The sequence below is a fragment of the Coregonus lavaretus genome (assembly GCF_964263955.1).
Source record: "Coregonus lavaretus genome assembly, chromosome: 3".
Classification (NCBI taxonomy): Eukaryota; Metazoa; Chordata; class Actinopteri; order Salmoniformes; family Salmonidae; genus Coregonus; species Coregonus lavaretus.
In genome coordinates this window covers 1835219-1847626 of record NC_139990.1, presented here as the reverse complement: position 1 = coordinate 1847626, position 12408 = coordinate 1835219, and the positions used below count along the sequence as shown (strand labels likewise).

General features: G+C 46.9%; 2 protein-coding genes across 3 annotated transcripts in view; both read left to right on the top strand.

Moving 5' to 3' along the window:
- The window catches only part of LOC311125099 (focal adhesion kinase 1-like), a gene marked incomplete at its 5' end in the record, with an annotated part of 1344976 nt that overhangs the window by 1193704 nt on the left and 138864 nt on the right, over window positions 1-12408 (top strand). The gene's annotated exons all lie outside the window — the stretch shown is intronic.
- Window positions 1-12408, top strand: part of LOC311110282 (CUB and sushi domain-containing protein 3-like) — a gene marked incomplete at its 3' end in the record, with an annotated part of 541145 nt that overhangs the window by 470498 nt on the left and 58239 nt on the right.

Here is a 12408-nt window from a genome sequence, read left to right as displayed (position 1 = left end):
GTACAGGTTTTAGTTTCATCTCTTGGCTGTGTGAAAGTGTGTTGTTGTGCATTCATATGGAACAGCTGCAGAGTGATATCTTGGTAGATGGCGCCGGAGGAGAAGGCTGACGTTTTACGGGCTCCTAACCAATTGTGTGTTTTTTCGCGTTATTTGTAACTTATTTTGTACATAATGTTTCTGCCACTGTCTCTTATGACCGAAAAGAGCTTCTGGATATCAGGACAGCGATTATATACCTCGTAATGGACGAAGATTTATTATTTAGCGAGTCGGACGCGAAGGATTTACTTCAGACACCCGACAAGGCCCAAATCCCATTCATTCGCAGGAGAAAGAGACGGAGATATCGGGGACGTAGGTCGGGGTGCCTTGTAAGGATCCGATGGCGAGTGGATAATCTGACTCTACCATCAGTCCTATTAGCCAACGTACAATCATTGGATAACAAAATGGACGAGCTAAGATCACGAATATCCTACCAACGGAACATTAAAAACTGTAATATCTTATGTTTCAACAAGTCATGGCTGAACGACGACATGGATAACATACAGGGTTTATGCTGCATCGGTAAGATAGAACAGCCGCCTCCGGTAAGACAAGGGGTGGTGGTCTGTGTATATTTGTAAACAACAGCTGGTGCACAAAATCTAATATTAAGGAAGTCTCTAGGTATCTCATGAGAAGCTGTAGACCACACTATTTACCAAGAGAGGTTTCATCTGTATTTACCACCACAAACCGATGATGGCACTAAGACCGCACTCAATGAGCTGTATAAGGCCATAAGCAAAATGCTCATCCAGAGGCGGCGCTCCTAGTGGCCAGGAATTTAATGCAGGGAAACTTAAATATGTTTTACCTAATGTTAAATGTGCAACCAGAGGAAAAAAAACTCTAGACCAACTTTACTCCACAAACAGAGACGTGTACAAAGCTCTCCCTCACCCTCCATTTGGCAAATCTGACCATAATTATATCCTCCTGATTCCTGCTTACAAGCAAAAACTAAAGCAGGAAGCACCAGTGACTCGGTCAATAAAGAAGTGGTCAGATGACGCAGATGCTAAGCTACAGGACTGTTTTGCTAGCACAGACTGGAATATGTTCCGGGACTCTTCCATTGGCATTGAGGAGTACACCACATCAGTCACTGGCTTCATCAATAAGTGCATTGATGACGTCGTCCCCACAGTGACCGTACGTACATACCCCAACCAGAAGCCATGGAATACAGGCAACATCCGCAATGAGCTAAAGGGTAGAGCTGCCGCTTTCAAGGAGCGGGACTCTAACCCGGACGCTTATAAGAAATCCCGCTATGCCCTCTGACGAACCATCAAACAGGCAAAGCGTCAATACAGGACCAAGATTAAATCATCCTACACTGGCTCCGACGCTCGTCGGATGTGGCAGGGCTTGAAAACTATTACAGACTACAAAGGGAAGCACAGCCGCGAACTGCCCAGTGACACGAGCCTACCAGATGAGCTAAATTACTTCTATGCTCGCTTCGAGGCAAGCAACACTGAAGCATGCATGAGAGCATCAGCTGTTCAGGACAACTGTGTGATCACGCTCTACGGAGCCGATGTGAGTAAGACCTTTAAACAGGTCACCATTTACAAAGACGGATTACCAGGACGTGTACTGCGAGCATGCACTGACCAACTTGCAAGTGTCTTCACTGATATTTTCAACCTGTCCCTGACTGAGTCTGTAATCCCAACATGTTTCAAGCAGACCACCATAGTCCCTGTGTCCAAGAACACTTAGGTAACCTGCCTAAATGACTACAGACCCATAGCACTCACATCTTTAGCCATGAAGTGCTTTACATTTACATTTTACATTTTAGTCATTTAGCAGACGCTCTTATCCAGAGCGACTTACAGGAGCAATTAGGGTTAAGTGCCTTGCTCAAGGGCACATTTACGTCATTTAGCAGACGACGCTTTGAAAGGCTTGTCATGGCTCACATCAACACCATTATCCCAGAAACCCTAGACCCACTCCAATTTGCATACCACCCCAACAGATCACCAGATGATGCAATCTCTATTGCACTCCACACTGCCCTTTCCCACCTGGACAAAAGGAACACCTACGTGAGAATGCGATTCATTGACTACAGCTCAGCGTTCAACACCATAGTGCCTTCAAAGCTCATCACTAAGCTAAGAACCCTGGGACTAAACACCTCCCTTTGCAACTGGATCCTGGACTTCCTGACGGGCCGCCCCCAGGTGGTAAGGGTAGGTAACAACACATCTGCCATGGTGATCCTCAACACGGGGGCCCCTCAGGGGTGCGTGCTCAGTCCCCTCCTGTACTCCCTGTTCACCCATGACTGCATGGACAGACACGACTCCAACACCATCATTAAGTTTGCCGATGACACCGACAACAATGAGACAGCCTATAGCAGGGTTCTTCAATTCCGGTCCTGGAGGGCCGAAACACCTCTGTTTTTCATCCTCTCCTTCTAATCAGGGGCTAATTCAGACCTGGGACACCAGGTGAGTGCAATTAACTACCAGGTAGAAATAAAAAACAGAAGTTTTTCGGCCCTCCAGGACCGGAATTGAAGAACCCTGGCCTATAGGGAGGAGGTCAGAGACCTGGCCGTGTGGTGCCAGGATAACAAACTCTCCCTCAACGTGATCAAGACAAAGGAGATGATTGTGGACTACAGGAAAAGGAGGACCGAGCACGCCCCCATTCTCATCGACGGGGCTAAAGTGGAACAGGTTGAGAGCTTCAAGTTCCTTGGTGTCCACATCACCAACAAACTATCATGGTCCAAACACACCAAGACAGTCGTGAAGAGGGCATGACAAAGCCTATTCCCCCTCAGGAGACTGAAAAGATTTGGCATGGGTCCTCAGATCCTCAAAAAATTATACAGCTGCACCATCGAGAGCATCCTGACTGGTTGCATCACCGCCTTGTATGGCAACTGCTTGGCCTCCGACCGCAAGGCACTACAGAGGGTAGTGCGTATGGCCCAGTACATCACTGGGGCCAAGCTTCCTGCCATCCAGGACCTCTATACCAGGTGGTGTCAGAGGAAGGCCCTAAAAATTGTCAAAGACTCCAGCCACCCTAGTCATAGACTGTTCTCTCTGCTACCGCACGGCAAGCGGTACCGGAGCGCCAAGTCTAGGTCCAAAAGGCTTCTTAACAGTTTCTACCCCCAAGCCATAAGACTCCTGAACAGCTAATCAATTAGCTACCCAGATTATTTGCATTGCCCCCCCCCCCCCTTACGCTGCTGCTACTCTCTGTTTATTATCTATGCATAGTCACTTTAACTCTACCTATATGTACATATTACCTCAATTACCTCGACTAACCTGTGCCCCCGCACATTGACTCTGTACCGGTACCCCCTGTATATAGCTTCGCTACTGTTATTTTACTGCTGCTCTTTAAATATTTGTTATTTCTTTTTATTTCTTTTTTTTTTTACTTATCAATTTTTTACGTAACACTTATTTTTCTTAAAACTGCATTGTTGGTTAAGGGCTTGTAAGTAAGCATTTCACTGTAAGGTCTACACGTTGTATTCGGCGGATGTGACAAATAAAATTTGATTTGATTTTGGTGCCATACATTCTTATGATGCACAGGTTGGATGTTGGTGATTGGATGGAAAGTAGCCTAATGGAGGTGGATGGGTGAAAGTCTAACATTGCCTTTTTTTTTTACAGAAAATTGCGTGTGCATGCATGCGTGCAGCTGTATTGTGTACTGTGTGTATGTGACAACTTCCTGTGGAATGGATGATCTACACTACTGTTGTGACGCTGGAGTTGTGAAACTACTGCATAAACTTATTATTCATTAGGTTAGTACAAGCCAAGCTGGTCCACTCTCAATGGAGGGGCTACCAAGCGTGTCCAAAACTAATTCAGAATATTAATACAACATTTGGGATTTTATTACACGTTTATTGCCTTTATTACTATAGCACAGAGATGGCAATAAGAGCAGCCAATCATCAAAAAGCTCCATTGAGCTGGACTAATGTGTTTGTTTGTTTTCATAGTCAGCTGATTCATTTCATTGGGAGGGAATCACTACCCTCCCAATCAAAGGGTTCTGGTCAAATGTAATGGACTACATAGGGAATATGGTGCCAATCGGCCTTGGTCAAAAGAAGGGCACTATGTAGTATAAGGAATAGGCCTAGTATCCACAGTGCTGTTACTGCCCAAACCAACCCCATCTTTTGGAAAGTCTATCCATAGTGAGATGACTGTATCCATGGTGGTAGGCTTTCCAAAATAGTGCCTGTTTCTGCCCAAACCAACCCTCATAGAACAGTCTTCTATAAAGCCTGTTTCTGCCCAAACCAACCCTCACATAATTGTCTTCTATAAAGCCTGTTTCTGCCCAAACCAACCCTCACATAACTGTCTTCTAGAAAGCTCTATCTGCTGTTACTGTAATTTGGTGAGAGGAGTGTATCCACCATGCAATTTTTTGGAAAGCCTACGATTTCTGCTGTTACTTACTGTAGTTCAGTGAGAGGAGGAGTATGCTGTATCCACATCGTAGTTGGGAGAACTCAGTGTGAAAAACAGACACGGAAGAGAAAGAGAGAGAGACGCACTCTACAGAGCGCAACATGAGTCATCCAGCCTGGCCCTCTCACCTACTCAAGCGTGGCGTAGGCTGTGGCACACAGACAAACAAACAGTCCCTTTGACTCTCTCTGCCGTAGTGCACTATATAGGGACTAGTGTGCTATTTGGGACTCAGTTATCATCACACCCAGAGCTTAGAGCTCTGAGAGAAAGCCATTAGCTCTGTTTCAGTTAGACAGCTGGTAGTAAATGTCCACTAAGGATGGCAAATCCACAAATATTCCTTCGGCCTCATTACCTAAGATTATGAACATGTGTTGTTTTAGTTGTTAGCCCGGCTTTGGCCATTTCCCAAAGGTTTCTTGTGTGTTCGCTGTTTGCCTTTATGCCATGAATGGAATCATAAAGTATGATTCATGCCTAGTAGTCCCCTGTAGCTCAGTTGGTAGAGCATGACGCTTGCAATGCCAGGGTTGTGGGTTCGTTTCCCACGGGGGGGCAGTATGAAAATGTATGCACTCACTAACTGTGAGTCGCTCTGGATAAGAGCGTCTGCTAAATGACTAAAAAGTACAAAAAAAGTACAATTGATTCAGGATAACCCTACAGAGATAATGAGGGTTAAGTAAAGTATGATTCTTGCCTAATTGATTCATGATATCCCTACAGTGATAAAGAGGGTTAAGTAAAGAATGATTCTTGCCTAATTGATTGCTGATATCCCTACAGGGATAAAGAGGGTTAAGTAAAGTATGATTCATGCCTAATTAATTGCTGATATCCCTACAGTGATTAAGAGGGTTAAGTAAAGTATGATTCATGCCTAATTGATTAATGATATCCCTACAGGGATAAAGAGGGTTAAGTAAGTGAGTAATTCAGCATTGATTAAAGTATTACTCCCTCTCCTTAGAGTAAACACCCTCTCCCCTGTGCCTTATCATCCTCCCTCCCTCCCCTCTCTCTACTCCTCCCTCCCTCCCCTCTCTCTCAATTCAATTTCAATTTCAATTTAAGGGCTTTATTGGCATGGGAAACGTGTGTTAACATTGCCAAAGCAAGTGAAGTAGATAGTAAACAAAAGTGAAATAAACAATAAATATTAACAGTAAACATTACACTCAGAAGTTTCAAAAGAATAAAGACATTTCAAATGTCATATTATGTCTATATACAGTGTAGTAACGATGTACAAATAGTTAAAGTACAAATGGGAAAATAAATAAATATGGGTTGTATTTACAATGGTGTTTGTTCTTCACTGGTTGCCCTTTTCTTGTGGCAACAGGTCACAAATCTTGCAGCTGTGATGGCACACTGTGGTTTTTCACCCAATAGATAAGGGAGTTTATCAAAATTGGGTTTGTTTTCGAATTCTTTGTGGATCGCTGTAATCTGAGGGAAATATGTGTCTCTAATATGGTCATACATTTGGCAGGAGGTTAGGAAGTGCAGCTCAGTTTCCACCTCATTTTGTGGACAGTGTGCACATAGCCTGTCTTCTCTTGAGAGCCAGGTCTGCCTACGGCGGCCTTTCTCAATAGCAAGGCTATGCTCACTGAGTCTGTACATAGTCAAAGCTTTCCTTAAGTTTGGGTCAGTCACAGTGGTCAGGTATTCTGCCACTGTGTACTCTCTGTTTAGGGCCAAATAGCATTCTAGTTTGCTCTGTTTTTTTGTTTGTTCTTTCCAATGTGTCAAGTAATTCTCTTTTTGTTTTCTCATGATTTGGTTGGGTCTAGTTGTGTTGTTGTTGTTGTTGTCCTGGGGCTGTGTGGGGTCTGTTTGTGTTTGTGAACAGAGCCCCAGGACAAGCTTACTTAGGGGACTCTTCTCCAAGTTCATCTCTCTGTAGGTGATGGCTTTGTTATGGAAGGTTTGGGAATCGCTTCCTTTTAAGTGGTTATAGAATTTAACAGCTCTTTTCTGGATTTTGATAATTAGCGGGTATTGGCCTAATTCTGCTCTGCATGCATTATTTGGTGTTTTACGTTGTACACGGAGGATGTTTTTGCAGAATTCTGCATGCAGAGTCTCAATTTGGTGTTTGTCCCATTTTGTGAATTCTTGGTTGGTGAGCGGACCCCAGACCTCAGAACCATAAAGGGCAATGGGTTCTATAACTGATTCAAGTATTTTTAGCCAGATCCTAATTGGTATGTCAAATTTTATGTTCCTTTTGATGGCATAGAAGGCCCTTCTTGCCTTGTCTCTCAGATCGTTCACAGCTTTTGTCACGGTCGTCTATGTCGTCTAAGTATGACCAAGGCGCAGCGTGTCCAAGAAACATGACTTTATTTGAGTAAAGCACGTAATACAAAACAAAAGACGACTCAATGAAGTCCACGGTACACTGACCGAAATGGAACAAAAACCCACAACTCCCACAGGAAAACATACAGATAAATATGGCTCCCAATCAGAGATAACGAGCCGACAGCTGACACTCGTTACCTCCGATTGGGAGTCATAGACCAAACCTAGAAATGAACCCCACAGAAATGCAAACATAGAAATACACCCAAATACCCAACAAAACAAACCAAAACCCAACAAAACAAAATACACCCTGGCTCAAATACAAAAGTCCCGGAGCCAGAGTGTCACAGTACCCCCCCCTAAAGGTGCGAACTCCGGGCGCACCAGCATACAGTCTAGGGGAGGGTCTGGGTGGGCGTCTGTCCACGGTGGCGGTTCTGGCCCTGGTCGTGGTCCCCACCCCACCTTAGTCACTATCCGCTTCCGTAGCCTCCTCCACATGACCACCCCCCAACTAAACCCCACTGGATTAAGGGGCGGCACCGGACTAAAGGGCAGCACCGGACTAAGGGGCAGCACCGGACTAAGGGGCAGTACCGGACTAAGGGGCAGCACCAGGATAAGGGGCAGCACCGGGCTAAGGGACAGCACCGGACTCAATGGCGGATCCTGGCTGGCTGGCTCTGGCGGATCCTGGCTGGACGGCTCTGGCGGATCCTGGCTGGACGGCTCATGGCTGGCTGAAGGATCTGGCTGCTCATGGCTGGCTGACGGATCTGGCTGCTCATGGCTGGCTGACGGATCTGGCTGCTCATGGCTGGCCGACGGATCTGGCTGCTCATGGCTGGCCGACGGATCTGGCTGCTCATGGCTGGCTGAAGGATCTGGCTGCTCATGGCTGGCTGACGGATCTGGCTGCTCATGGCCGGCTGACGGATCTGGCTGCTCATGGCTGGCGGAAGGCTCTGGCTGATCCTGTCTGGCGGAAGGCTCTGGCTGATCCTGTCTGGCGGAAGGCTCTAGCGGCTCCGGTCTGGCGGACGGCTCTGAAGGCTCATGGCAGACGGGCGGCTTTGCAGGCTCAGTCCAGACGGCCAGTTCAAGCGCCTTTGGGCAGACGGGCAGTTCAGGCCCCGTTGGGCAGACGGCAGACTCTGGCCGTCTGAGGCGCACCGTAGGCCTGGTGCGTGGTGCCGGAACTGGAGGTACCGGGCTGAGGACACGCATCTCAGGGCTAGTGCGGGGAGAAGCAACAGGGCATGCTGGACCCTGGGAACGCACATAAAGCCTAGTGCGGGGAGAAGGAACAGGGCATGCTGGACCCTGGGGACGCACATAAGGCCTAGTGCGGAGAGCCGGAACAGGGCATGCTGGACCCTGGGGACGCACATAAGGCCTAGTGCGGAGAGCAGCAACAGGGCATGCTGGACCCTGGGGACGCACATAAGGCCTAGTGCGGAGAGCAGCAACAGGACGCACAGGACTCGGGGAACACACAGGAGGCTTGGTGCGTGGTGTAGGCACTGGTGGTACTGGGCTGGAGCGGGGAGGTGGCCCAGGAAATACCGGACCGTGCAGGCTTACTGGGCCCCTTGAGCACTGAGCCTGCCCAACCTTACCCGGGTTGATGCTCCCCGTCGCCTGACCAGTACGGGGAGGTGGAATAACCCGCACCGGCCTATGTGGGCGAACCGGGAACACCATGCGTAAGGCTGGTGCCATGTATGCCGGCCCGAGAAGACGCACTGGTAGCCGGATGCGTTGGGCCGGCTTCATGACATCTGGCTCAACGCTCACTCTAACCCGGCCGATACGTGGAGCTGGAATGTACCGAACCGGGCTATGCCTGCGTACAGGAGACACCATGCGCTCTACTGCGTAACACGGTGTCTGCCCGTACTCTCGCTCTCCACGGTAAGTCCAGGGAGTAGGCGCAGGTCTCCTACCTGACTTCGCCACACTCCCTTTAAGCCCCCCCCCCCAAGAAATTTTTGGGTAGTACCCACGGGCTTCCAGCCTTGACTCCATGCTGCCTCCTCATACCGCCTCCTCTCGGCTTTAGCTGCCTCCAGCTCTTCACGAGGGCGGCGATATTCTCCCGGTTGTGCCCAAGGACCCTTTCCAGCCAGTATCTCCTCCCATGTCCATGAATCCTTTGGAGCTGGGTCCTGTTGCCGCTTGACACGCTGCTTGGTCCTATTATGGTGGGTTTTTCTGTCACGGTCGTCTATGTCGTCTAAGTATGACCAAGGCGCAGCGTGTCCAAGAAACATGACTTTATTTGAGTAAAGCACGTAATACAAAACAAAAGACGACTCAATGAAGTCCACGGTACACTGACCGAAACGGAACAAAAACCCACAACTCCCACAGGAAAACATACAGATAAATATGGCTCCCAATCAGAGATAACGAGCCGACAGCTGACACTCGTTACCTCCGATTGGGAGTCATAGACCAAACCTAGAAATGAACCCCACAGAAATGCAAACATAGAAATACACCCAAATACCCAACAAAACAAACCAAAACCCAACAAAACAAAATACACCCTGGCTCAAATACAAAAGTCCCGGAGCCAGAGTGTCACAGCTTTGTGGAAGTTACCTGTGGCGCTGATGTTTAGGCCGAGGTATGTATAGTTTTTTGTGTGCTCTAGGGCAACGGTGTCTAGATGGAATTTGTATTTGTGGTCCTGGCAACTGGACCTTTTTTGGAACACCATTATTTTTGTCTTACTGAGATTTACTGTCAGGGCCCAGGTCTGACAGAATCTGTGCAGAAGATCTAGGTGCTGCTGTAGGCCCTCCTTGGTTGGTGACAGAAGCACCAGATCGTCAGCAAACAGAAGACATTTGACTTCAGATTCTAGTAGGGTGAGGCCGGGTGCTGCAGACTGTTCTAGTGCCCTCGCCAATTCGTTGATATATATGTTGAAGAGGGTGGGGCTTAAACTGCATCCCTGTCTCACCCCACGGCCCTTTGGAAAGAAATGTGTGTGTTTTTTGCCAATTTTAACCGCACACTTGTTGTTTGTGTACATGGATTTTATAATGTCGTATGTTTTTCCCCCAACTCCACTTTCCATCAATTTGTATAGCAGACCCTCATGCCAAATTGAGTCAAAAGCTTTTTTGAAATCAACAAAGCATGAGAAGACTTTGCCTTTGTTTTGGTTTGTTTGTTTGTCAATTAGGGTGTGCAGGGTGAATACGTGGTCTGTCGTACGGTAATTTGGTAAAAAGCCAATTTGACATTTGCTCAGTACATTGTTTTCACTGAGGAAATGAACTAGTCTGCTGTTAATGATAATGCAGAGGATTTTCCCAAGGTTGCTGTTGACGCATATCCCACGGTAGTTATTGGGGTCAAATTTGTCTCCACTTTTGTGGATTGGGGTGATCAGTCCTTGGTTCCAGATGTTGGGGAAGATGCCAGAGCTAAGGATGATGTTAAAGAGTTTAAGTATAGCTAATTGAAATTTGTGGTCTGTATATTTTATCATTTCATTGAGGATACCATCAACACCACAGGACTTTTTGGGTTGGAGGGTTTGTATTTTATCCTGCAGTTCATTCAATGTAATTGGAGAATCCAGTGGGTTCTGGTAGTCTTTAATAGTTGATTCTAAGATTTGCATTTGATCATGTATATTTTTTTGCTGTTTGTTCTCTGTTATAGGGCCAAACAGATTGGAGAAGTGGTTTACCCATACATCTCCGTTTTGGATAGATAGCTCTTCGTGTTGTTGTTTGTTTAGTGTTTTCCAATTTTCCCAGAAGTGGTTAGAGTCTATGGATTCTTCAATTACATTGAGCTGATTTCTGACATGCTGTTCCTTCTTTTTCCGTAGTGTATTTCTGTATTGTTTTAGTGATTCACCATAGTGAAGGCGTAGGCTCAGGTTTTCTGGGTCTCTATGTTTTTGGTTGGATAGGTTTCTCAATTTCTTTCTTAGGTTTTTGCATTCTTCATCAAACCATGTATCACTGTTATTACTTTTCTTTGGTTTTCTGTTAGAGATTTTTAGATTTGATAGGGAAGCTGAGAGGTCAAATATACTGTTTAGGTTTTCTACTGCCAAGTTTACACCTTCACTATTACAGTGGAACGTTTTGTCCAGGAAGTTGTCTAGAATGGATTGAATTTGTTGTTTCCTAATTGTTTTTTGGTAGGTTTCAACACTACTTTCCTTCCATCTATAGCATTTCTTAATATTATTCAGTTCCTTTGGCTTTGATGCCTCATGATTGAGTATTGCTCTGTTCAAGTAGACTGTGATTTTGCTGTGGTCTGATAGGGGTGTCAGTGGGCTGACTGTGAACGCTCTGAGAGACTCTGGGTTGAGGTCAGTGATAAAGTAGTCTACAGTACTACTGCCAAGAGATGAGCTATAGGTGTACCTACCATAGGAGTCCCCTCGAAGCCTACCATTGACTATGTACATACCCAGTGTGCGACAGAGCTGCAGGAGTCGTGACCCATTTTTGTTGGTTATGTTGTCGTAGTTGTGCCTAGGGGGGCATATGGGGGAGGGAATGCTGTCACCTCCAGGTAGGTGTTTGTCCCCCTGTGTGCTGAGGGTGTCAGGTTCTTGTCCAGTTCTGGCATTTAGGTCGCCACAGACTAGTACATGTCCCTGGGTCTGGAAATTATTGATTTCCCCCTCCAGGATGGAGAAACTGTCTTCATTAAAGTATGGGGATTCTAGTGGGGGGATATAGGTAGCACACAGGAGGACATTTTTCTCAGTTGAGATAATTTCCTTTTGAATTTCTAACCAAATGTAAAATGTTCCTGTTTTGATTAATTTAATAGAGTGAGTTAGGTCTGCTCTATACCAAATTAGCATACCCCCTGAGTCCCTTCCCTGTTTCACACCTGGTAGTTTGGTGGATGGGACTACCAGCTCTCTGTAACCTAGAGGGCAACCAGTGGGTCCGTCTCCTCTATACCATGTTTCTTGTAGGATGACAATGTCTGTATTTCCGATTTCTTTGGTGAAGTCCAGATTCCTGCTCTTTAGGCCAAAGGCAGATGACCTCAGGCCTTGGATATTCCAGGATGAAATAGTGAAGGCTTTGTGTTCCATAAAGTGTCTAATGTTGTTGGTTGTGTGGTTTGGCCTCAGGCCAGTAATTGTGAGCAGAGCCTGCTGAGCATCTGGTACATGCCATTGGCTTGGGCTAGTGTAAGAGTGGGTGTTGGGCCTGTTTGCCTGCTCACGGCCTGGGCGTATGTGTGACTTTCATGTTGAGGCCCTCTTTGTGGGAGTGGGGGGCTTGGGGTGGGTAGGAGGGGCATAGGTCTGATCTGAGGGGGCCTAAATGAGGTGTGGGCATGGTTGACTTGGGGGGGAGTTAATTGGTTGGGGTGGGGGTGTAGATGTGGTTGATGGTGCTGTGGTCTGGATGTAGGTCCTCTCTGCGGGGGTCCTCTATGTGTAGGTCCTGGGGGGGGTCCCGCAGGTCTGGGAGAGTGTCTCGCTGGTCTGGGCGGGGTGTCTGTTGATCTGTTGCTCCTGTGTGAGGTGTTGGGTCTGCGGTTGAGGGCG